Genomic DNA, 27,721 nt, shown 5'->3' with positions numbered 1-27,721 from the left:
GATACAAGATCACACACCTGTACCAAAACCTACAGAAACGGAGGTGGCATCGCCATAATGTAGAAGGAGAACCTCAAATGCTCCACCACCACAGATGACTCCATCCCCTTCGTGGAGCACCTCAACTTACAACTACGAACCAACAGTAATACCACCATCAGAGGCACTCTCGCCTACAGGCCCCCAGGACTCTGCCTCGCCTTCTGCAATGCCTTTACCGACTTCATTGCCCCTTTCGCCATTGCTTCGAACCTGTACATCTTCCGTGGAGACCTCAACATCCACCTTGAGAACACTGAAGATGCTAACATGGCAGACCTGCTAGAAAGTATGGCCAACTTCAGACTCAAACAGCTGGTCATGTACCCCACCCACTCCGTAGGACACACGCTCAACCAACCCTATCTTCTCAGCCAGCAACAGTGTGAAATACACCCATACGGAGGAGCTCACCACTTCATCATGTCAGAACCTCCCAGAACCCTTGCCTCCACCACCAGCAAGACACAGTGCAGCTGGGCAAAGGAATAAGAACAACGATGGGCCCAGCCTGACTACCCATCACAACCGGAGACATAGAACAAGTGGCGAGAATTGGCTCATGGCAAGAGCTGATAAAATCACACTGCAAAAACCCACTAACCCCAAGAAATGAACAAGACACCCCAACTGGTTCACATAGGAACTCAAAACCCAGAAACCTGAATGCAGACAGAAAGAAAGAAGATGGTGCACCAGTAAGACCCTTGAGGACCGAAAACACCACTTCTTGAAGAACACCAAGAGACCGTCTTAGCCACCCTCATTAATGACAGCTCCAACAACAGCAAGGAACTCTCCAACACAGTCAAGGAGTTCACTGACCCCTCGGCAACAGAAAACAACATCACACCCTCGCAAGCTTCCTCACCCTTCAAATGCTCAGGAAGGTCTTCGTATTGCTCCCAACCAACATCAGGTGAACTGTCACACAAGCTCTCATATCCAGTAGACTAGAGTACGGCAACCCCCTCTATGTTGGAACTACCACCCAACTCATGACAAAACTCCAGACAATCTAAAACACTGCGGCCAGACTCATCCTCTACCTCCCCAGGTGGACTCGCATCACCCTTCACCTCAGAAAACTCTACTGGCTACCAGTTGCAAAGAGATGCCAGTTCAAGCTGCTCACCCACACTTACAAGGCACTACACAACGAAGGAGTGCCATACCTCAACACTCGAATGAACTTCCACCTATCCCCAAGGAAACTCCACTCCGAATACCTCTTCCTAGCTGCCACACGCCACATTCACCAGACAAACAGCGGAGGCCACTCAATCTCCCACCTGGCAGCTAAGACGTGGAACAACCTCCCCCTGCACCTTATAGCATCTTCATCGCTCCAGCAGTTCAGGAAGGACCTCAAGGACCTCATGGCTCTTAAATTCGTGGCCTCCACTTCTGTTTGACAGTGGATAGTAGGTGCACTTTTAATGCTGGGATGATGGCCCGCTCTCTTGGGCTTCATTCTGGAGTCACTCCTCCTGACGCATAACCTGGTGGGAAATGGGGTCCTCAAGCACAGGTGATGTCAAAAGGAGCTAGTGACCCGATGTCCAGGTAGTGTTTTGCCCCACATGGCAGGACCGCAAAGGTGCTTTTAGCAATCGGTTGATGGCCCGGCCCCCAGGGGCCGCTTTCTGCAGTCGCACCTCCTGATGCATATCCTGGCGGGAAATGGGGGCCCCTGGCACAGGTGAGGTCAAAAAGGGCTAGTGAACCCAAGTCCAGGTAATGTATTGTCCCGCACAGCGGGATTGCAGAGGCGATTTTAGTGCCGGGGTGATGGCCCTGCCCCCTTTGGCTCTGTTCTGCAGTTGCGTCTCCTGGCGCATACCTGGTGGGAAATGTATATAAACACACACACACACACTCACACACACAAACTTACACACACACACATATATATAGTTGCCTTATCTAGACTTACCGTGAGGGATAAAGGTATGCATTGTAAAAGCACAAAAAGAACATGTGTGGTAAGTGCATGCATGGTAGTAAAAGCTGAGAAGTAAAGGCACTGTGTGAGTAAAATTACTTTGTAAAGGATGTTTCCCTTAAAATCAAGTTGGAAAACAATTGGATCAAACGTAACACTGACAATTTGGTATCCAAGGGCACTGCACACAAAAAATGGAACAAACCTTTTGGAAAAGATATTGCTGTTACCGACACCAAAGCAACCTTTTCCTCCAAATACATTAATACAGAGTTCTTCAAACTGTGGGGCGCGCCCCCCCAGGGGGGCTCGACACCATCCCAGGGGGGGCGCGCCTCAACCCTAAAATCCTACCTTTGTTGTCCTCTGCAGCGCAAGTCTTCACCCATTTCAAATGGGAATTTCTTTCATTAGCGAACTCCTGGTGACAAAGGGTTGGAGGGGTGAGGGAGGGGAAATCATTGGGCACGATGCGCCCATGCTTTTGTCAGCTAAGTGCTAACAGTTCACCCTCCCAGGAGGGGGTTAATTGGTAGCGCTGAAATGCTTCAGCTGCAGTGGGAGGCAGGACGTCTCCTCAGCTAAAACCGAAAGTAAAGGAATAGACAGTCCTGTTCCTGTGCGTTCGATTTCAGAGCAGAGGAGACTCCTTGCCTCCCACTGCAGCTTAGAAAGTACTTTTATTTGTCTTCAAATACAGACATTACACTTTAGTTGCATTAAGAAAGCCTGTAAAAATAAACGGCAGTACTAATTTTGTGCCGAATCGGACCCTATCAAACCATTTTCCGAGCAGTATAACCACTTTAGGCACTGAGGAGCAAAAGAATTTTGAGAAACAATTTTTAGTTGGACATGAATCTGCTCATATGCAATCCCTTCCGTCAACCAATGTACCTTTTGCCATGGACACCACATTGATCAGCAAGACTGTAAATGTCATAGAATAACAGATTTTATTTATGCCAGGAGAGCTGCCAACAGTGCGGAGTGTGCAGGACAGCTCCAAGAGGCGCGGGAAACAACACTTCTTAGAAATTCAAGTTGACTACGTCTGTTGAAACTCTGGCTGCACCAGTGCCACTTTCCTGAACTCCTTCATGTGCGTCTGCGGGCACTGCATCTCACACCAGCTGATAGGCACCATCTGTACTCCTGCTTCACTATGGGCAACCACCACGCCCAGCTCGTTCTCAGTGGTTGTAAACAGATAGTTGGACTGTGCATCACCAAGAGAAATAACTTGCCAGGACGATGTCACCAGGTCGGAAACTCTTGTACACTACAACCTTGTTTTTTTCAGTGGCTCGAATGTCTTCCTTTCGTATTGTTCCTCTGAATGTATTCGTCAATCAGTGGATGCAATGTAGAGGATCTGAACTTTGGCAAGGCGGGAATTAATTCTGCACACCTTACAAGTGACAGTTGCACCCACATCAGGTGGGAGCTGGGACTGCGCATCTCTCACCACGGAAACCGTAGGCAACATTCTATTATCACTTTTCTTCATCACATACCCTGAGAGAGAGGCATAGATATACCCATGCCTGCTGTATGTCCCACTGCCAGGGTAAAAGTCTTCAAGACTGCACAACCGTTCTCCGGGTATACAGTACCGTGCTGGAGCCATGACCACTAACTGCTCTGCTGGTCCCAAACACTCTAGCGCAGCGACGCATGCTCTAACGAGCGTGAACCCACTGCAGCTGAAATAACTGTTCCATAGCTGCCAAGGTTTAAGATTGCAATGTGTGACACTTTTATCATTTCAGTGTAATTATGAATTACATTTCAACCACTGAGCGACACTTTTCTCGCAAGCAAAATCAAGCTGACGAGGGAAATGTATATAAACATTAGAAATGACACACATGCTACTTTAGGAAATTTAATTGTACTATAATTGTTTATTGGAGGTAGCATACAGCTAAATTTTCACATTGCGGAGTCCAGAGTGTACAGGGCACATTATCGCGTAATTTGCACATGATGTTATCTGTTTGAGAGCATTTGCCACTTCTGAAATTTGTTTGATACCAGAACAATTATTAGATACTGTATAGCGACATTATGTACTTTAGGTCGTAAGAGGCACTTGTTTTTAAAGCTTGTATGATATTATTTATGTGTTAAATAATATGTCCAAGTTTATTGTTTGAAGTCACTGATTGGTGTAGTTTTAATATGGATGGATAATAATACTGACACCCATGTATTTGCGATGTTTTTAATATGTGTATTTGTGATTGTATATATGGTTGTGCTTTGCAAACCAAATAAAGCGTTTTGAACTGAACTGAACTGACACACATATTGGAGAATTAATTCAATTAATTCACTTGCATAAATTCTAGACCCCTTGGCTTCAGAGTTTATGTGAGTTTTCAGATCTTTAAAAACTATTTCTGTAATAGCAAAATTTGCATTGTGTTGCTTGGCTTTTTATTCCATAGGATAACTCTGTTATTTAATGACAGAATCATACATTGACTTGAAAGTCATAATTGGCTAAATATATTTACGAACAAGCTACCTGAGAGTTTCAGGATACTGAATGGCTTTTAAATGTGACGTATTGTTTTCCGTTGCCATGCTCCCACTGGCATTCCTATTTGATTATATTTTCGAAATTCAAAAGCTTTGTATGATCGTGGCGGTATTTAATTCACAGTTCTTCTTACCCCCATGCACAGTTCTCCTTCCGGTCACCTCACTCAGGTAAACTTGTGTGACATCCTGCTCACTACCACTTGGATCGCAGGTGGAAAAGGCCTAACGCCACTGTATTTCAATTGGATAGTAAAGACTGTCGGCCTTATAAAGTTATTTGCTGCCTCGTCGCCACAGACATATACATACATGGGTAAAAACTACATCATAGCTGCAGGTTAGCCATGCCAGCATGGTGTTCTTGTCATCACTTGTGGTTCCTGACAGTAGGCCTACCAAAGCAGAAGTTGGTGAGCCCATCCTTAACTAAAATCCCCATGCTGTGGTAGTGTTCTTCCGTGGCGTGGTACTTTTCTGCCCTACTTCTAATACTACACTAACCTAGTCACATAGCTAAAAAAAACTGTAACAGCAATTTATTCACGGCAGCAGCGTATAAGTGTTTAAAAAGATGTAATTGATAACTACAGTTTAGTTAATAGTTTACCTGCTCTATCAAGAACTTAATAATTATTCATGATCGTCACTGGACAGCAGCTGAGCCCGGCTGCGGCCCGGTAGGCTTGGTCCCTCCCAGTCGCATGATATATTACCGCCACCGATGTGCCATCAGTCATGCTGCAACCAATGAGCACAGCAGCTTGCTGCACCCACTCTCACTGTGACTGCCCACCCGCCCACCTTTTCCCCCGGCGCTGCACGGTGACCCTGACTCGTGAGCCAGCCAGCCTCTTTAGCCCTGATTTTGGATGACTGGTGCAGGTGGTATTTGATACCACATTGGAACCATCCATGAGCCATCTTTACCGCAGACGGTCGACGGTGTCCTGCATTGACAACGGTGAAAATCAGCCGCAGCTGGCATTAGTTACTGTTGGAAATACCACGGTCAGAGCGGCGAGTTCAGGAGGAGCAGGAACTGCGCATTTTAAGTTAAGAAACGCAGGCGGCAGCAGGAGGACTATCGGTAGTGACACACATAGCCTAGTATTGTGAGTCTGCCGGATATGGCCCGTGATATGTATGCGGCGGTCAATTATGTAGTGTACCAGATTCCAGAAATTTCTGTCAGGTGGCGGGGGGGCCCAACATCTAAAAAAATTCAGCTGGGGGGGCTCAACCTACAAAAGTTTGAAGACCTCTGCATTAATAGATCAAAATTGCATAGAAATAAAGGAACTAGCATAACATATATATTTGTAATGTACATATTCACCCAAGGGTATCTTGGCACTGACTAGCAGATGTTTATTGTTACCCAACTCAGTGGTACTCACTTTATAGACCTCAGAAGGATGAAAGGATGGGTGGACCTGCCGGGATTTGAACCTGTAACCATGAGGTTGAACACAGGCCCCTGGAGTGGACGCATTAGTCCATTAAGGTGGAGGTATTTACTGTAAATCTCAGTTTCACTGGTAAAATCCCAATAACACCAATTACAGTAAATACCTTCACCTTTACACTCCCATCAAAATCAGCACCTCAGTCCGTTAGGGAAGGTTGGCCTCAGTAGCATCATCTAATCAAACCACCATCTCACTAGGTCAGTCCTTCCTGTCTTCTAGGAGATGGAGAGGATAAAACTTTTAATGTATAAAAGGCACCACTGGTTTCTCTTATTAAAGAATTATTGGTAGCCTGCAATTTACAGGGTCGGACGGGCCTATAGAGCAATCAGGCAATATATTGCCCAGTGTGACATATTAGTGTATGGGCCGGTTTAACTTTTTAGTAGTTTATGGGCCAGTTTAATGGCCACGTGGGTGAGTTTTTACAGATGATTTCCCCAATTGTTGCCAAAAACATTGCTTGCAGCAAACACAAATACCTGCAGTCTGGCTCTTATACCTTGTAAAATACCCATGCAGTTACAAACTGGCTTGATTTATAAATGTAGGCCACTTTTTTAGCTACCTAGTTTGCTAGTTGGGGGCCACTTATATTTTCATACCGATGCCGATGTTTTGTCTCCGTTCGACACTGGCTATTTACATGAAAGTGATACACACAGTTAATATGCATGTCATCCACTCTGATCAACCTGACGGTCAATACTGCCTGCATTGAAACCAGCTGCATGGTGGATAATATATAAAATAAAAACACAAAAAAGTGTAGGGTCTTAAAGATTTTCGAAGATTGCCCGCCTCCCGGCTTCTGAAGCCCAGGGTTGCTGTAGACTGCCTAGTCTTGTTTCCACCTTATGTCTCTTTCTCCATCTACTTCTCTTCCTGTCTCTTAATATCGCCCTTAAAGGTTTTTTCATCCCTACTTTCTTCCTTTGTCACTGTTTTTGTATCTTATGCTTCCTCTTTCTTTCTCCATTTCCAGCCTTTTTCGCTCTTGCTCTGCGCGAAAGTCTCTATGATAATAAATAAGCTCTTGTCCCAAAAAAACAAAACCCAATGAATGCCTGTGACGATCTCCTGCAGCCACCAGCATAAATTACGCGCTGACAGATAGCTGCTACGCCGGCATCCACATATATGTGTTTGTGTGTTTGTCTGTTTCTCCATATGTGCAAGTACGCGGAGTCCGAATACAAAGGCAATGCATGCGTGAGTGACGTGTATCTCTGTGCCCGTATTAGTCTGTGTACATTTGGAGACGTGTTGGCACGTGTGTTCGTGCATTGAGGACGCACATTCCTGGGTGGTCCAGGAGCAGAGGCTCCTTATACCCCGTTAAAGATCTGCCCTGGCCTAAATGCTATTAAGCTATCTGTGCGAGGCTCTCTGGGAGATTGATGGGCGCAGAGAGTTTGCCTGGTCTCTCTGCCCTAATCTCATTGAGTTGAGATGATATCTGTAATTCAGCTTGTGTGGGTAAGTGAATGAGCAGCGATCCCCGGGACCAGAGTGCATTTATACAATGTATTGAACGAGGAGGATAGGCCTCCCTTTAAAGAGTGGCAGCTCTGAAGCACCAGAGCCTGGAAGATGGCTAGGGGGAGTTAAAGTGGTGCAGAGAAAATGGACAAACATAGTACTAGGCCACCTGCACGTATGAACACGCACGCATTCTTGCACACGCAGATAAACACAACAAAATGTGCAGAACGGCATGGCAAAACACGAAGCTAGGATAACACACAGGTTACACAGACGGTCTGCAGAACTTCATCACACACTCACTGGCACACTTGCACATTCCGACACGCACTTGTCCAGATACAGGAAAGAACATAGAGACAGACACATGAAAGCAAACAGATAAAGTAATACACACTTAAATGCATTCAACTAAAAAAACACAAGCATATGGACACAGACACACAACTATTCCAATCATGCATACAGAAACACACAGACACCCAACTGCCCTCCATACAGACAAAGACACACATGCTTACACACAGATATGCACACTTTGAAAAACCTACATACTCTCCCACCCGCACTTAAAACAACATACATATATGTTCTGTAGGGACAGGTGGCCTATATAGCCTATTGGAGGATACTTCTGTCACTAATGCACCCCCACCAGAAAAATATTTGGCCAAATCTCCTAGTATTTCATCCTTGTTGTCAATGAGTAGGGCAGCTGATAGTTGGACACTTATAGCTAAACAAAAGTTCCTGACACCAAATCCGAGGGTCTTGATGGTCACAGGTTAACATGCCAGAGGTTAACTAGAGTGTGGATGTGATGCTTAGAGAGAAGGCCCTGACAAATATGGAGTTGACTAGGGGTACCGAAGTTAAAGGGCGTGCAGAGATCAATAGAAGTCCTCAGATTCAAGGAGCGCAGAGGCCATAGGAAGACGGAATACCACGAGGATTAAATCATTAACATGACAACTAGGCATGTAGATACCGGGGAGAGCGAGAAGCACTAATAATGGGGAGACGACAAAGGGTGTGGGAACCTCTAGTAGTGTAAGGATCACATGGCATGAGGAGTCTGTGAGGAGAGGGAACAACACGAGGGGCATAGAGTGCACCAGGAGTGTGGAGGCAACTAGGTGTTTGGAGGTCACTGGAACGCAGGGAGAACTAGTGGTTTGGAAGCCATGTTAGATTGAAGACTGTAAGGAGAGTAGAGGCCATGAGGAGTGTGGAGTTCATGGTGGTGTTGATGCCAGGAGCAGGGTGGATGCCAGAGTATTGAGGCTATGCACAGCGTGAAGTTCACGTGCAGCATGCAGGCCACTCTAGTGACAAACAGAACTCTTTGCTATATTTCCAAGCTCACTGACTACTCCTTTCAACTCCACTGCTGGACAGAGGTCTGCGCCCAGTGCAACAGTGGACCATAGAAAATGAAAGGCATTTTAATCTGCACTGGCCAAGATAAAGAGACACCAGAGAAACATCATTTCTTAAGCTGCCTGAGAAGAGAAAATGCTTCCAGACAAAAAGGGTACAAGAAACACTACAGTATCATAGGTGAAAAGAAGAGAAAACAAAAAGAGCTGGCTGAAAAGTTAAATCTCGTCATCAGGGTAGACAAAAAATGTACTTTCAAACCAGCCGGATGAGCTGCATTTCTGTGCAAATGCAAAAGAAACAATTGATGGACGGAATGCTGACAATGCAAACATTCATCCCAAGTCACAAGGATCTGAGTTAAACCATCATTCTTATGCTCACCACACCACCTCAGTTTGGACCCAGCCATATGCAAATCTGTCTTGACCCTGCTCCTTGTGTGAACAGTCCTGCCGGAACTGCCAAGCCAGTTCCTCCCTGGACCGGAAACAAGCATCCTGGGACCGGTTTCAGGGCATCACCCTTCATCACCCAGGCTAGCTTGAATTCAGTAGTGTGGTGGGCGCGGGACCCACGTCGGGGCATACCCTTCCCAATTAGGGCGACATATGCAAAAGAAACAATTGATGGACGGAATGCTGACAATGAAAACATTCACCCCCAGTCACAAAGACCTGAGTTAAATCCATCATACTTTTGCTCACCACACCACCCCAGTTTGGACCCTCCCACATGCAAATCAGTCTTGACCCTGCTCCTTGTGTGAACAGTCCTGCCGGAACTGCCAAGCCAGGTCTTCCCTGGACCGGAAACAAGCATCCTGGGACCGGTTGTCAGCCTTCTGTCCATCAATTGTTTCTTTTGCATATGTCACCCTAAGTGGGAAGGGTATGCCCAGACGTGGGTCCCGTGCTCACCACATTACTGGATTCAAGCTAGCCTGGCCTGTCCATCAATTGTTTTTTTTGCATTTATGTGCAGGCACTTATGTTAAACTTGAAAAGTAACTGTGGACATTTGCCTCTGTCCCAGGAAGCCAAGTAGCAGGTGATCGCTGATATACAAATACATAATAACATAACTGGTGCCAATAAAGTTAATTTGAATTGGATTTCTTTCGAGCACTTGTACCTCTGTTGCTGCTACTCTAGTGCTGGACAGAATGGAAGGATCTCCCCAAGAATGGCAGCCGTTGCAGGTTTTGTCAAAGCTTAGCGATGATTGCTCACACAATAGTGGGGGCAAGGGTGGATTAATCTAACAGGCTATATGTAGATGCTCCTTATAAATTAATTAGGCCCATGCCGAGTACAAAAACTATGCAGCGTGCATCACTTATCACCTGCATATTTCTCCCAGCATATAGAGGCTGCGTTGGATCCTTATTGCAGGAACAGCTACATTTAAGATGGCCATCTAGATGTTTCAAGTGCTCCATAAGAAAGTGCCGAGACACTGGAGTAATACAATGCTCTGGGACCGTATCATGATAGGCTTTGATGACAGACTTCCCAATAAAATAAATACACTTGTAAGTGAGATAAGTAATAGCGACAATATAGCATGGGTCCAGACCTCCTGGAGGCAGGCTATATGGACCTCCATGCTGTACTAACATCATGTAACATGGGCAGATTAGTCTTGAACCTTCCTACCGCTGCCGATGTGACTCGTTCCCCTTCCAATTCAGGGATGAAACCTGCAAAACATAACTCAGAAGCTGTGCCCAGCATCCTCTAGCGACCTTCCTCCCACAGAGCAGATCAGAGCTCGCCCCGCATCCCTCCCCTGCTGAGTGCAGAGAGAGTTCACCTCCCTGACCGCTGTTTCTGGCAACCTCGCCAAAGCTGTTTAAAAGGTGCTCTTTGTTCCGGTTTCAGTTTTCCTGTCCTTGATGTAAAAAGCTGTGAGACCTGTTCGACGAGGGTGGTAGCGGGGTTGTGGAGCTGGCTCGGGAGCGGGGGGCAGCAGGATATGAGTCAAAGGTAGGGAGGGTAGGAGATATGATAAAATAGATGGGGAATAAGAGACTTGTGGCAGGTGAAAGAGATGATTGCAGTACTGGAGGGAGGAAGAGAAAGAAGAGCAAAAAACAATTGAAAAAGAGGAAATTGTGGAGGAAGGACAGGGGAAGAAAAAAACAGAGAAGGACATGATAAGCGAGAGAGAGAAAGGGGAGTTTGAAAACAGTAACTGGAGACGGAGCGAGCGAGTGAGAGAGAGAAAAGAATGAAAGGACCTGACTAAGAGATGGAATGGAGTTGGAGGGTAGGAGGGAGATCGGCCAGGAATAAGAGAAGAAGTCATAGGGTGAGAAAGGAGGTAGCGGGCTCTGTCTAAGAGAGAGAGATGAAAGGAAAAATTGCCGAGGCAGAAGAAGCATGCACCAATCTGAACACGACCTCCACCACAGTCGATAATATCTTTAGCTGGTTTTGATGGTGGGTGATGATGTGTCACACACAAGAATGACAAAACCAGATGGAATGAATGTATGAATGACCACTTCTGTGTGGCACTATATACATTAAATACCCCTGTGCACTGTTTTGCCAAATCCTGCAGCACAGGAAGCAGATTCCATGACAGAGAGAAGAGAGAGAAGGAGCATAACCCATCTATCAGCTTTACGACGGAAACACCTTTTAAAATATTGATGGATGTCCTGAGAAAACGGCATTAGTCGAGTGGCTAAAAGAAACATATTCCATAGCCTGAGTTCCGAAAAAGTATTTGCATCCTTAGTAGAAGGGTGTGAAATTTGGGTAATCTGATTAAGCATAATTGAGCAAAATGTTAAGGAAAATTACAAATAATTCTTTCAAAACGCAAATCTCTCATTAAGCACTATATTTTAGTACAAAATGTGCCCTTACGTCAATTTATTAACTTGAAGATGCGTTTTGCACTTTAAAAAAGCACAAAAAATAAATTTACCAAGAACAACTGTTGTCGCTTTCTAGTTGTGTGTGTTCTTCCCACGCTCCTCCACTATTATTTTATAGTATAACACAAAATTTTCTAAATTAAGCAAATTATGCCAGGGCAATTTACATTTTAGCAGATCCTAACTCTGAGTTCCAATGAAATGCCACCTAGACCCAGTAGCGGCTGCTTCCTTAGGGCAGAGGAGCGCCGCCGTTATCCCCCGTTTTAAACCAATTTTATTATTGTTTTATTTTAATTCCCTGGACCCGCACCCAGGACTCTAACTGTCTTGAGAGCAGGTCATGGGGATGAAACTGCTGGTTTGGGAGTGGTGGGCACTCCCTTCACTGCGCATGAGGTGTTTAGTCGGCCGTCTCATGTCGGCCAAACCCCTCATGCACAGTGAAGCTCTCTCCAGCTTCAGCTGCGTTTCTAGGGCTGGAGAGAGCAGGCAACGGCTCCCAGTTTGCCTAGGAGCGGAAGTTGCCTGCGCTCAGAACAATCCTAAAGCTGCTGCCATGCGAGAGCAGCTTCAGGATTGGCCACAGGGGAGGCTGGGAGCCTGTGCCCAGCCCCAGAGCCAGAAGCAGGAAGAGCCGATGTGCAGGAAACGGCAGCAGCAGCGTAAAGGTAAGTTTATTTAAATGTTTTCTTTTTGTACTCAAGCCCTCCCCACCTCCCTCCTTCCTACCTCGCTCCTCCGGCCTGGCCCACTCTCCCACTTTGGCAGGGGATGGGCCGCTACAGCCTAGAGCCCATATTGTTCAAGGGTCGCGAAGAGCTTTATCAATAGATCTAAATTAAATTCAGATTTTATTATTGCATTCGGGCAAAGCTTGACCTCCCATCCCGATATTAAATATATAAATACAGAACATGCAAATATTATGAAAATACAATGTACAATGGCTGTCATCTTTTTGAAAAAGGCACAATTAGCACCGGGTTTTGTGCATATTTTTACACATCCTGTAGACGCATAATTATGTCTAATGTAATTCACCTGTGAATAAGATTTGATAATCTGTACAAAATATATAATACATAAAGAAAAAAAGTATTTAATAAAGTAAAATTCATGTTTGACGCCAGGATTTAAAGTTCCTTCTCTTTGATTAATGGCCCAAAGTATTTTCTGTTTCCAGATTCTGCCCTTGTTAGGCAAAACATACTAGTATCAGTGCACCCACGCAACCGTCGGTCGTAGCTTGCCCCTTTCCATAGCAGGTTAGGGATGAACCCTATGATGAAGCATGCCACCAAGGGGTAACCCTTGTGGGCGAGGGTTATTTGAAGAAAAGGAAATCTTATTCATGTCCTCTAGGAGGGTAACATTGTTTCCAATTTCCAAAGAGCGACTCCTTTTGGCTATTTGATATAAGTTTGGAGGACGAGTCCTCTCCTTTTTCCTCTGTCTCCTTCTTTTGTTGTTTTTAAAGTAGGACACTATCATGTAGGTTCTGATGACGAAGTCATGGGTGTATTTTTCAAAGTCCAAATGATTTGAGGCTTTAAAAAAATATTCTATGAAATCGCACAAATAAAATAGTAATGAGTTTTGAGGCATAAGGAGTTGTATACTGCAAGTGTGATCGAGTTTCTTTGAATAAGCTTGTTGTCCAGATGCTTACTGGTAAACACCTTCAATATATATCAGTAATATTCATGCTGTGGGTTGCAGGCAGCAAGTCTCTGGTAGTTCCTTGCACACAGGATCATGTGTGCAGCAGCAGACAGGAAATATGTTTTTCCAATTTCCCCTGCCTATATACAGCACCTTTAAACCGCATAATTGTCTGCATGATTCTGCGTTCAGAAGTTTGTATGAGCCCCTAAACCACCACCTCATATGGCCAAAGCTTTAGCACCAGGACGTTTCGCCCATGGCCTTTGTGCCTTTCTCCAAGACCCCCTGCACTGTCCCAGGATCCCCAGAGTTCAACACCCCCTAAACATTTCTTTCTCCAAGCCACCCTGCACTGTCCCAGTGTCCCAGAACTCAACCTGCCTACACACCAGCACCCACCCCCTGAATTATTCCCGTCTCCTGTTGTTCCTTAACTAGCCATTTCAGTTTCAGAATGTCTCACATGGAACATCTTTACTCGCCTTCATGGATAGCATTTTGTCAGTTAATGTAAATCATTACTAGCCCATAAGTATAACACAATACAGTGCACAGGGTAAAGTTAATTTCCAGCCAGGGCAATATCTGCCAAGTTGAATAGGACCTTTATTGACATGTAAGTAAAAAGAAAAAAACAAATATGATCAATGACATGTAAGTAAAAAGAAAAAAAGAAAATATCAAAAAGAACCAGAAGGTTCTGAGTTTAGACTCCAAATACGTTTGCAGCATTTAAGTGGTGGCAGCTAGATTTTCTGTGATATTGATCCTATGGCCAATGTTATCGTATTTGGCTGCAATGACTACTTTGTAACTCTTTAATTTTACTGCAATGCTATTAACACAGTTTTACTCAATGGGACAGAAGTGTCAGACAAAAAGAATACAATATGCAAGGTTGTTAGGATATGTCTACCCCAAGTAAAAAGTAGTGCAAGGATTATAAAAAAAAAACACAAAGAAAAATGAAAAATATAATACTCCCCTATCGTTCGTAACATGCGATACGTAGAAACAGTGTTTTACCCAGGAAGGTATTTTTATCATTAGTATTAGTCGGCAGCCGTGCCCGCTGTAGAACTCTGCTGCTCCCCAGAAGGGCCTTTCATAGTCCTATTCTAAGATGAGTCACTGCCGCCAGTGCTTTGATTGGTCCATGTCTAGACTGCAGGAGCGCATGAATCTGGGGCTCCTGGACTCATTGATCCAGATGCCTGATCGCACTCATCGATCTCAGGCTATCGAGAATATGGTCTTCCGCCGTGTCTGTTGGTTAAAGAGATAGGATCGCACGAAGGCTATTACAGAGAGGCAGGGTCAGACTGGGCGAGAAAATAGGTCCAGGCATCAGAATAAAAGTGGACCCCATTAGTGAATTAGAAAGCTAAAAATAGTGGCCCAGTTTGGCAAACTGGGGAAGTTTTGAACTTGCAAAGACACACTGTATAAGTGTCTTGTAAGGTATGGATGATTGCATGCATGTATTTGAGCTTGCTGCAAGCAATGTTTGTTTTAATATCAGGGAAATAAACAGTAATCCAGCAGACCATAAAACAGGCTTACTAACAGCCCAAAAAACAGCCTGCACATCGATCTGTCAGACTAGCCGATTGGGCACTGCCTGATTGCCCTATAGGCCAATCCAACCCTGGAGGAGTTGTGGGGGAGGTAAAGAGAGGAGTAGGTGGGATAGAGGTAGAGGAAAAGGAAGGGAAAATTAAAGGGATGTCAGGAAGAAATGAATAAAATGACACATGAAGGGAAGTACGATTGGAAAAATATTGAGAAAAAGGATGACAACGAGAGACAGGAAAGGAACAATGAAAGCAGGAAGTAATAGGAGACAAGTTTAATGTGCTTTGAGCAGCTCCTGCAACACCCAAATTGTTTAATGCGTGGACAAGCTCAAGGTCATGCAAATGGTGCTAGAGGAATCAGAAATCACCAGAGCACAATTCAGAATAGGCTCTTACACGGCCATCTGTGGCACTTGGTGATAAACAAAACAATGAGAAAAATAGGAAATAAAGAACTCAGGATCCATACGAAAATTGATAGAGAAATAGTAAACATGCATCAATCGTACACCCCTAAGGCATCGAAAATGAAAATAGGAACAATCAGGACAAAAAATAACTTTACTATTATATCACAAACAATTCAAAATGAAAAAATCACCAAAAATAGACTAATAGGGAGAGTGACTTAGGCGAGCATGGTTGTATTTTCATCGAGGTATGCTACTGGGTGCCCATACCTGGCTCCTCAGGCTGCTGCATGAGTGATTCTCCTCTTTGTTGGCAGTAGGAGATGAAGGAGCTGAAGCTGAATCAGTTCAGCAAGTTCCAGTGAGACAAGAGGGTATACAAGTGTAGGGAAAGTGTGTCTCCCTTCCCATGGACAGAGCAGACAAGGCAAAGGTGCACTGCACTGGTAACGGCCCATATCTGAATACCTGTAGAAGATGATGCTTTCAGCTGGTGTTCAGTTGTGTCCAAAAGAGTGGCTTAACGTAACATTTGAGTAAAATAGTGAATTGAGAGTGAAATCTGGGCACAATAAGGGTAGGGAGAAAGAAAACTGGAGCAGCAGGTGAACTCTGGGAGGCAATGAGACATCACTGTTCCTGCAAATGTCAGTGGGACACATTAGAATACATAGGAGGAAAACTTGAATAAATCGGATTGCAGTACAGTGGACTACAAGTCAGAAGGCCTTCGTGAGAAAAATAAAAGCTGCACTAAAAGGAACGAAATAGGGAAAGGCAGTTTTTACTGCAAAAGGTATTTAGCAGCAGTCGGAGGTGGCAGTGATAGAGACAGTGCAATGAATATTCAAGGAGCCGTAGGAATTTCTGAAAGTAAATTTGGATCCTGGAATCAGTGTAAATGACCCACAGAAAATCACTACACATTTTGCCAGACTGGCATCAACTGAGGTCAAGATGGGGGGCATGTTTAACCGTAAAGCAGAAGCAGAAACATCCATATGGGCAGCAGAGCACAAGGCACAGACCACAAGTCAGTCTGCAAAAGAGATGGTAGCTGCACAGAAGAAATTCAGCTGTAAACAAGTCTGCTAACTACAACAATCTACAACCTTGAAAATAAAGTGGCTGCTTTGAAGAGTACGACTAATATTGGAAATCTCAGGAACCTGGGACTGCATTCTGACCTGTGGGGTGAGACCCAAAAGACTGTGTGCGGAATGTCCTGAAGAGAAATTTGAATTGGATAACTGAGCATTGAGAGTGGAGATGTTGTAGGCCTTTTGTCATCTGATCAGAGACCTCGAAATAACAGTGAATGAAGGAAGCAGAATCCCGGCAATGCCTCAAGACCATGAAAGGAGGAACGTGGTTCTGATGGCACTGAATAAGGGGAAGCAGATGATAAACAAGAGGGAACGGATTCTAACCTTCACTGACCTAATTTGTGTGATGCAATGCAAGAGGAATTGCATGTTGGAACGGAAGTAAGAAAGCGCTATTGTCAACAGTGCTTTATCTTATAGCCTGAAAAATTCAGTCAGGTCCACAGGCTTGCTTTCTTCAAAGGAGAGGCAAGTCCAAAAGTTTCTGAAGAAGAAGAATGGAAAACTTGAGATTAAGTTCAACTGGACTGAGTAGATGCTTGAATATAAGGCATTAGCCTGAATCCTGGTTTAACTGTAGGAGTTGTAAAATGGAGAACTCGGTTATAGACTCTGTTGCAGTGAGGTGGTTCATTTGAGAATGTAAGAGATTTTCTGGAGGATAATATTTTAGAGAGGTGTGATCAGGATTGCGAAGATCCATATTGGGGGCTTCCCGTGCTGCAATTTAGTTTAGCCCTTGCCTTTCCCTTGCTATATTACATTATATGTATTTGTAATGCGCGGAACTCACCCATAAAGGTATACTGATATGGAACAGAAAGATATTGTCAGGAGGTTCAAACTGAGCTAGTTAGAACGCAGCCAGGGTTTATGTTTCTTCCTAAATTCCAGCAGCAGCTACTCAGCTAAGGCAGAGGAGTGCCGCCCCACTGCTCTTTGAGCAGTGGAAAAAGAAAACATGTAATTATAATAACAGAATATCATTATCATTTTCTTTTTTCGTACTGAAGCAGTTTTATGGGGTGGGCTGCATTGTCGTCACAGCCAGCAGTGGGAGGAGAAGTTAGGGCACTTAAGTGAGTATGACTGTTTGGCCGGCCGTCTTGGGCAAGCCTAACCGTCATAAGCACTTAGCATGTTCTTCACCTGGCTGTATTGGACAGCCTGTGTGGAGAACATGCACAGCCTCCCACTGCCTATCTGAGTGCCGAACCAGGGTGCTCAGACCAATCCTGACACTGCTGTCACGCTGGTGACAGCAGCGTAGTGATTGGCTGACGGGAGCATGTGTGCTTCCTGACTCCGAGAGGAACAGAAGAGGACGGAGGAGAGGCAGGGACTGGCAGCTAGGTAAGTGATTTTTTTTTCTTCCTACCCCCTGTCCCACCCGTACTACTCTGTGGCAGCCACCAGTGCTAAATTCAGAGAAATATCCAATGGAACAAAAAAAAGAGCAAACTTATTTCAAGCATTTGGAGCCAGGAAGGAAAAGGAGATCCCCCTGCTCTAGCATGTCAGAAGTGTGATTGGTGAGTGAGCAGTGAGATGCAGAGCAAAGTTGTCTGGAAGAAACAAAGAAGTGTATATGGCAGCTAAGAAAGGAAGGGCAAGGTTGTGCAGTGCTTTGGAGATATGCATAAAACACTTGTACAGGGAATGATTATGGACAGGTAGCCAATTAAGATTATGTAAGTGAGCGGTGACAGTGGTATGAGGTGTCGGAACGTGAACGGGTCTGGTGTCTGTGTTCTGGACCACTCGAAGTCTTTTGATTAGGTGTGCCAACATGTCAACATAGAGGTCATTTCTGTCGTCTACTGGTAATGAGTACTTAGCAGAGGAGTCTTAAAGCATGGGCAAAGTGGGCAATTTCCCAGGGTCACCACCTTCTACGGGGTCCCTTGATGAAGTGATTGGGACATTAAAAATACTCTCCTCTTTCTTTTTCTTTACAACTCTACCTCTCTCTGACTACCTCTGACTCTTGCAGTCTATCACTACCACACCACTCTCTGTTTTTCTATTTACCTCTGTTTCTCAACTTTACCTATCTCTTGTTCTTTCAATCTCACTCTCCCTGCTTTTAACTCTCTCTCTCTCTCTCTCTCTCTCTCTCTTTATCTGTCTCTGCTTCTAGAAACCCCTAACTTAGTCTTACCTCTGCATGTCTCCCATGCACCTCTTTCTACCTTTCACGGCTCAACCTGGAGAGTGATCCACTAAGCCTTCCACTGTCTCAATTCAAGGGCACTCTGCTGAATGCAGGCACCTGTGCCTCCCATTTGGTGCCCTCTTTCTCGCGCGCTCCGAACACCACGTCCACTTCCAATCATTATTATTATGTTGCTGAGAATTTAGGGCTATAAAGAATGACTAGTTTGGTTATGAATGTGGGGATGGCATTCAAATTGTATAGGTAAACATTAAGTGGATTGGATATGAGTGTTTGTTACATTTCTATAAAACTTGCTGTTGTCTTTGAATTTTCACTCACCTGTTTATACACCATTAAAAAGAATGAAAAAAATTAATATAGTTTGGATAAAAAAAACTCAACCGTTTGTACTAAACCAATGGAAAATAGGAAACATACAAAGTATCTCTAAAAACACAACTGTCTTCAATACAACTTAGTAGCACAGCTGCAACTCCTTGGTGTAGGACCATATGCCCTATTTAGAGATCTCCACTGCATGATGGAAATTTCTGTGCTGTGAAGGCAACCATGGTTGTGGCGGCTCCTTCACAGCACTGCAGGTTTGCAGAGTGGGCTTCATGATCAAAATACCCACTAAACAAACGTTTCCTTGTTTAGGGAAAACAAATTCCCAAAGTAGAAGTTTGTTTTCTCTTAACAAAAAAGAAATGCCCCTGATGTGCATGGAGTTTTTTTCCCTGCGTGTGTGGGAAAATAGTTTTTTCCCCCTTAACTGTGCCTCCAAATATCGCATGGCAGACAAGATCAGGAAAAATTACTGATGGTCAAACACCCTCAATATAACACTGTGAGTGATGACCCTTAAGCAGATGGCCTAGCAGGTCAGAAGTTTGCACCAGCATATCCAAAGGAGGCTCTATCTCAGTAAACGTAATGCTTCCCCTGACTCTAAACTGAGCAGAGGAACAGCAAGGTTGGTGGGGTGGAGGCATCATTGACTTATGCCAGTGCCTCCCCTCCATCATACTCTAAATAGGGCCCTTAAACCGCGAAGAAAATGTACATTGTGACAGACTAAGAGTTTGTACGACGAAGTTCCCTTTTGTTCAAGAAGTTAGCAGTTCATTGTACTCATAAAGGATTGTGGGTCTGTGTACCAGGAAGTAAGCTGTAAGGAAATTCGAGCTCGCAGAGTCGTACCCATATACATTGGGATCCAATGGGATGGTAAAAAAATGTGCATGATGCCACGGACAAAATACTTTTCTAAGCACCTTCGGTTTCTAGGAATTGTTCAGTTTGTCTCCTCTATAAGTCCTTATTAAAAGTTACATTGGAATACAGACGTGGTTGGAAAAGGGAGTTTCCACCTGAAACAGTGTTCAAAATAATGTGGTAATTTTGTATGAGGTATTAATGTATATGGGCGTTCAGACACACGTTTCACCAGGTCCTTACATGGCAAAATTTGCCAATGAAAAACTGACTAGTAATTGAGAATTACCTACAGAATTGAATTTGGTAATACCGACAAACCCAATAACTCACAATTCAACAGGAGCAAACTCAGAATACCGCAGTAAATTCATACTCTTGAATATACCTGCAATATTGGAGGTTCAGAGTGTAGAATTATAGTATTGGGCCTATAAGTACCATGAAAATAAAGCTCTTTGGATTTTTCGGGTTGACTTGTTGATTCTTTCCTTCCACCACACCAAACCGTAAGTGCTTTGAAGCACCAGCATACCAGCAATATGTCAGCTCCCAGGACTCCAACAACGAGACAGATGTATCCAACCTGAAGGCAGGGTAAAGGCAATCACTTACTCAAGTAAGAAACTTAGGGCCAGATGTAGGAGCCAAAATACCGGTCGGTAACAGCCGATTTCGGCCGTTACCGACCGGTATCAAGTATTTGGCATGTAGGGGCCCTATTTTACCGATTTGGTAAATTTACCGAATCGGTATTTTTACCGATTCGGTAATTTTGAAATGTAGGTGGGACTCTTCTGAGTCCCACAGGCCTTTACCGAATCGGTATTTTACCACCCAATCCAATTGGGTGGTAAAATACCGATTCCAGGTGTGCATGCACACCTATGGCATGTGACAGACAGACATGCCCTTAGGGCATGTCTGTGTGCCACATGTCACACATGCCTGAATTCGGGGTGCTAGAGGGTGTCAAAGTGACACCCCCTGTACCCTTGCAACATTCGTTATTTACCGATTCGGTAAATACCGATTCGGTAATGCCAATTGATTCCTATGGGCTTCAATGCCCATAGGAATCAATGTAATTCAATTACCGATTCTACCTACATCTCCCCCTTTCTATTTTACCGATTCATAAATACCGAATCGGTAAAATTCGGTATTTATGAATCGGTAAAATATACTTACCTACATCTGGCCCACAGTCTGATTAGTGGGCTGGCCCTCAAAACAGTGTTCAGTGAAGTGGGCCACGGATTTTCACAGAATAGGGAATGCTTTATCCTGGATTGCTTTGAATTTCAAGCCTAGGAAATGGGCAACAGACCCTCTCCGAAACCGAGTCAACCTCCCATTTTCATAACAAAGAAAAAAAAAATTGTTTTCCTATATATTATGTCACACTTACTGCTCAGCAGACATGAGTAGTGGAAGGCTTGTGGAGAAATTCTCTATCAACTTTGGCTGCTGGAGTCCGCGAAAACTGACACACGAGTGTCAGAGCTGTGCCAAGAAAAGCTTCTGTTAGTTGGGCTCTGACCCTCAATGTGTCTGATAGTGTCATCTTAAGGATTTGAGGGCCCCCAAGCAAGACATATTTTGGTGACCCCGGTTTCAAATAATTTTCATTACCTATTTTCTGCGTGATGCCAACCAAGACTGAATTATTCTTTATGCTTTCAGAAACGGAGTAACATTGAAATCTGTCTTTCCCAGGCCTAAAACCTCTTCAAATAACAGTCAGTGGTGAGACATTGAGCGGTAAAAGCAGGCAAAGAAAAAAGAGGCCGAAGTAGAGGAATAGAAGCGAGATGGCAATAAAAGCCACTTTTCCTTGGGGCGGAGGTGGGTGGCTGAGCCTGTAAGCTGGGGGGTCTGGCCGACAGCCCACTTTGCACATACCTTAAAGCATCTCTGGCTAAGGGAAGGAGAGCTAAGTAGTAGCATATAACACGTACTAAAATAGCGACTCATAAATGCTGTATCAATAAAATAATTCAGTGCAGTGCCTTATGGATTTTTAACCACTCTATTTCTAAAAAAGAACATATTCTCACAGAAAGAAGCGGGGCACAAAGTGTTACCCCATTGAAATGTGTGCACTAGAATAGCACTGTAAGTAGTGTTATTTCAAAACATATAGCATACGCTACTAATCATTGATTTGCCTTTATTTTCAGTTTTCATTTCATTGATTTGACATATAACAGAAGAAGTGTATGTATGAAACGCTGCTACCATAATTTCCCAGACAAATCAATAAGGCCTGCTGTGAGACAATAATCCCTGCACTACATGATGCTTATGATTCCTCTTTATATTTTCCTTTTTTCCTGCACTGTCACCGAATTTTCGACTTTCATCATATTTGCTGTGATCACCAGATGCATGACTTTATAACAATTCTTTAAGTGTGCCATCAACGCCACATGCTTCTGTATTCCAGGAGTAGACCAACCGCATTTTTATGAATCAATAGGTGTTGGTTAGCTGGCCAATGCACTGACATTTGTTCAGTGCAGTGAACACATGGTGGAATTTAGAGTTCGTGAAACTCTTCAGAGGTTGCATCTTTTGAGAGCCTGAAATATCTGCCATACCTCAGGTACTTGGTTGATACATTGGCTGCAGACACGATAGACCACTTTGCTCTCCACAGATATAGAGAACAAGAGTGGCACGCAACCAGTGCCTGTCAACTCTGCTTGACGTTTGCCCAATGGTACACCTGCATACTGCCTTGCAATGTGCCCCCCATGCAAGAAACTCCTTTTGCACACGTGGCGCCTTGCTTTCCCCCAAAGGCAACCATTTACCATCCTTCCCACCGAACAAAAAGTAATGTGGGAAAGTCTGTCATAGAGTCCAATGCAGTTCTTATCAAGAACTTAGGTTACTTTCTGCAGAGCAGAGTTAGAATCTGAGTTTTGAATGTGAGACGCTATTGGTTGTTGTGAACGGTGTAAAATTTGGACAAGAAGAATGTAAGGTGGGAATTGAATGTGTGACTGTGGAGTTAAGACACAACCCTAGTTCTTGTATTTACTTGTGTTCGAGGATCATTACTTTGTAAAACAAAGGCAAGCTAAAAAGAGCATGTGAAGTTCTCAGAGGTGCACTAAACTGGTGTTCTCTTGTTTACCAAAGAGCCAGCTGGCACTGCATCTAAATGGACGTAAAAAATCTACATCTGCCTCTCTTGTCGTTTTTTAAGAATTCTATATCGAAGAGCCAGAAGAACTTGCTTCCTTAAATTGGAGTATGCACCTGCTCATGATCTGAGCCTGCCAAGATCTTCTTAGCCCAGAGCCCCTGGTGCGAAGAGAGAGACCAACCACTCTGTCATGCAGAGAAACGAACCAGGAAAAACTCTACCCCTTCCGAAGGCTACGCCTTTCTGCTTGCAGAGCTGCTCATTCACCTGAGATTGAAACTCCCAAACTTAGCTTGAAGTGGCAATTCTATCTGGTGGGTACATTGACCTATGGTAACCATTACATCTGCACGGCACTACAACGCGGGCTGAGCAATGCGTGCCGTTTCCCCACAAGTGGAACCATGCTTGCCTTAATCACGCATATGCCTTAACGGTGCATATTCGTGGTTAAGGCACGGCGCGGTCTAGATGCGCATATGGGCGGGCACAGGAAGAGAAAGGATCGGGAGACGTGAACATAGTCTGGTGAGCGGGGGCCGGAGCCTGGTTTTGAGTTTTGGGGGGAGGGGTAGTTTTTAGGGGTGGAGGCAGTTTTTAAGGCTCAAGTGGGGGTCAGGGTTTTCAGGGCTGGGGTGGTCAAGGTTGTTTTATGGCTATGGGGGTTGGGTATTTTATTAGGGCTCGGGAGGTTGGAATTATTTTTAGGGCTCTGGGGGGTCAGGATTTTTTTTAGGGCTCCTGGGAGTCAGAGTTGATTTTAGGTCTCCGGGTGGTTGGTTCTTTTTTTAGAGATCAGAGGGGGTTGGGTTGTTTTTAGTGCTGGGGGTTCAGGTAGTTTTTAAGGCTCAGGACGGGGGCTGCATGTGATATTTACCACAGTTATCCCTTTAGCAGCCATGCCTTTACCACAAAATTGCGTGGTAAAGGAATGCATTGTAAAGATGCTTTTGTTGTTCAGGCAGCATTGTAGAGGCGTGAGTGGTTTACCCATGTGTGCCTCTGTCATACAACCAGATCTCCATTCTGGCAATTTGGTAGATGCCTGCTACATGCTGATTCAGCCGAGGCCTCCCAACCCCTTTTAGAAGTGCCTAACTGTGCACCTCCTACCACACTTATTACTCATGACAGCATAGAGATGTTTAACTCATTGTACCTGCACAATGTCTCTGTACCTCAAAAATGAGTTTGCCCATCTGGTTTACTCATTGGAATTCTGTTCAACTCATTGCCGAGATCAAGCAAAGCAGTTCTTGTCCCTTGTAAACACACCAGCTTCTACTATCGTCTAACTCGTTGACAACCTGATGGATTCACTTTGCAGTGGCTTTTCAGGACCTTGTACATCTCGCAAGCTTTCTGGCATGCCTAATACTTACAGAATAGCAGCACATTGCTTTATGGTCTCCTAGAGGGTGGTAGCCTCCAGCTTTGTCATGACTTGCTTGAGTTTATAACTTGGGAGTGGTTAGAGCTCAGGATCTGACTTCTCCACCCTACCACCAAACGCAAGTCATGGAAGTTACAGAGTATTTGTGTGATTTATGCATGTCAACACTCCTTTGAGGCTGCTAGGGTCTACTTTTTACCTACTCAAATCTGGCCAAGTGTCGGACACCTGTATTTTGAGAACAAAAGCCCCTTTTCATTTAGAAATACCAGAGAGAGGGAAGATAGTTCTTACATCATTTTGGAAACAGCAATGCACAAAAAAAATATCAAAGACGATACTTGTTTATCAAAGGTATGGTTTACAATACATTCAAACAGATTTATGAGTTGTACTGCCAATGCCAACTTGTTCCCACTTTTTGACATAGATTGAAGGCTGCAACCATAGTTTAAAAAAGGCAACATTGTAGTGGAATGTGGCTTCTGCTATTAATAACCAGACTGCGCTGTAAGTAGAGCATGGTAAATCACATGCATGTAACTTCTATCAGGATCCTGGCAGACTGTTTATTTACAGACTTTTACTTTTATGTAAACTCAGTCCATATTTACTTCGGTGTTGTCCTTTACACTAAACACACAGGTCCTAGCAAACCAACACAATCAACGCCCTTAACAATGTAAAAATGGTGGGAGGGCAGGGATGGGGAATTGTGATATTCGGAACAGGCAGGCGAGTTTTCAACAAACGGGGATGGGGAGGGGCAATAAAAACAAATAAGTAGGAAAAACAAAATAAAAAGAGAAGCATAGGGAAGAGCTAAGGAGAAAAAAGGAAGAAAAATTAGAAACGAGAGAAAAAAACAATAAAAAGATAATTGAAAAGTTACAGCAAGCAGAATAAATAATGGAAGAGATAAAAAACAAAACAGTAGAAAAAAAGAAACAAACAAATCAAATATAGGTTCAAATTATTAAATAAAGAGACTGTTATAACAGAGACAATGATACAAGGCAAGCAAAAGGAAAATTGAGGAAAAAAAGGAGAAATGTGGAAATGGTAACAGAAAAACCGTACACAAAACAGATTAAGGGTGAAAGGGAGGACAGACTGCTCACATAGAGCAATGATGTGTAAATACTTGAATCGCTGACCAGTGTCCTATTTGAGGGACAGGAAAGACTTCACAAATCCTCAAGAGCTGATGTGTTAATTACATTAGCAATTACAAACGTGATAGGTGGGATTGCTAAGAAGTAAATATATGTATTTATACCGCGCTCTGCATGCCGAGCCTGACAGCCATCATGTCTGATTACGCTCCGGGGGCAAGGCCTATTGGGAAATTGACCGCATTCCAGTCAGACCAGTGGCTCTGAAAGCTCGGTGGGATTGGGGCAGCATATGCAGTTGACTCTGTGCCAGCCCTTCCAGCTTCCTGAGTGGAGGCACAGGTCTGTCTGATGTGATATGAAAAGACCTGCATCTTTATTTATAGAAAAGACTGTACAGACGTCTAATAGCATAGAACTTTCAAAGAAAGAGCACGATATGACCCTTAAGTGGGCACCCCTAACACAGGGGCATATTTATGCAATAGTGGGGCAGCGCAGCAAGTCACCATGGTGCGCTGCACTGCGTCACTTGGAAAGGGCAGGAATGAACCTTATTTAAGGCATACAGCGCATTCTTGACTTTCCCTGTGCACTTGCACATAACGGGCTGCCTAGCACCAATGCAAGCACCCTTGCACCATGATGCAAGGGGACCTGTGTTGCATGCAGGATTCTTGAGAGGCATTCCCAAAAGACAGTTTCCTCTTTCTCTGCGTGAAGTAAGGAGGAGAAGTAAAGGTACTTCAAAAATGTGCCAGTTGTGGTTGCATAGCCACCCACAACAAGCGAATTTGAGGCAGTTTTAAGGTGTAGCTCATAGCCATAACTTCCTTTCCCCATTACTTTTGGGGGAATGTCTATTGTCTCACAGTACACTTTCAATCGTTTTACCACCTCTGTGTAAAGGACCACAACATTAATTTATTTTTCTGTTAAAATATTTGTCTATGTATATGTGTACGACTGTACCAAATTCAAATATTTGTTGATACCTAAACCATATGCTTATTTCGTTGATCTAAACTAATGAAGAACATTCAACAAAATTCTTATTAGAATGCACAGCTGAAAGACGGTTATATGATTATACCACGCTAACCAGTACCACGCATGGCATTACCACGCGAATGTTACTTCGCAAGTGGCTTTAGCACGCAGCATTTTTGTACGCAGGATTATTCTACGGTAAAAAAACATCTTCGAAACATCTTACGTCCCTTAGGCACATATACATAATGATAGTGATAGGCTAAACAATTTGTGCATATTATTATTAGAGTTAGTAGGCTATATCCAGGGAAATGAGGCATGGAGAGGGGTCAGGCTACAGAAGGAAAGGAGAGAAACACTTCATACTTTTTAGTCAGGGTAATTTTTATTTACAAAGATTTGTTTTCTTACCTGACACCTGCACGCCTTTCATCAGCAGCCCTTACTTCCACCAACCACAGAAACAAGCGTCAAAACACATCTATGAAAATTAAAAAAGGACTTCTATAATGACGGACACGCTACGCTACGACGTTGTGGAGGCTCTTTCATTGATGACAGGGGCACTGAAGACCGTTTTATGTAAGTTTCTTCTTTTTTTCTATCTGCTCGTTTTTAGTTTTTTTTATGGGGGGGGAGACCCCCCCTCAGCCCCCCCCAAGCCCCCTCTTTTTTATTTGACCTTTAACTCACATTCCTTTACTACGTATTTCGTAGTAAAGGAATGCGTGGTAAAGGTTATAGTGGTAACCACGCATGCGTTGTAAAGCATGCGTGGTTACTGAATTCGTGGAAACGGCTTCGTTGTAGTGGCTGTTTCCCCTGAAAGACCAAGAGACATGAGTTCCAGCAGGATGGCTCCAGGCCATGACTTAATTAATGCCATTTAATACCACCAACCAGTCTGGGGATCTCACCCTCACCCTTTCTGCGCGTTTTTTTATCCCTATATTTTCTATTGCTAAACAGTAGGATAGGACAATGTTTCCTTTAACCATTTGCCTAGATTATAGCTAAACCAGGTGCCATACAGAAAAGCGTAGCAGTTATAACTGCTTCTCTGCTTCTGTAAGTGGAAGAGGTGCTCCTAGAAGGGAGGTACAGAGGCAGAGTTGAAGGGACCTGGAAAAGGGCAGGAATGCAAACACTTCCATTCTTCCCGCTTTGT

The 27,721-nt window shown here is 44.0% G+C and overlaps 1 protein-coding gene and 1 pseudogene across 2 annotated transcripts in view; both read right to left on the bottom strand.

The window, feature by feature from the left end:
- Window positions 1-27,721, bottom strand: part of ESRRB (estrogen related receptor beta) — a 240,361-nt gene that overhangs the window by 171,908 nt on the left and 40,732 nt on the right. The gene's annotated exons all lie outside the window — the stretch shown is intronic.
- Window positions 3,033-3,614, bottom strand: LOC147689985 (exosome complex component CSL4 pseudogene; annotated as a pseudogene).

Source organism: Lissotriton vulgaris, chromosome 9 (assembly GCF_964263255.1).
Source record: "Lissotriton vulgaris chromosome 9, aLisVul1.2, whole genome shotgun sequence".
Taxonomy (NCBI): domain Eukaryota; kingdom Metazoa; phylum Chordata; class Amphibia; order Caudata; family Salamandridae; genus Lissotriton; species Lissotriton vulgaris.
The sequence above is the reverse complement of the archived record's forward strand: the minus strand, read 5'-3'. Positions and strand labels throughout refer to the sequence as shown.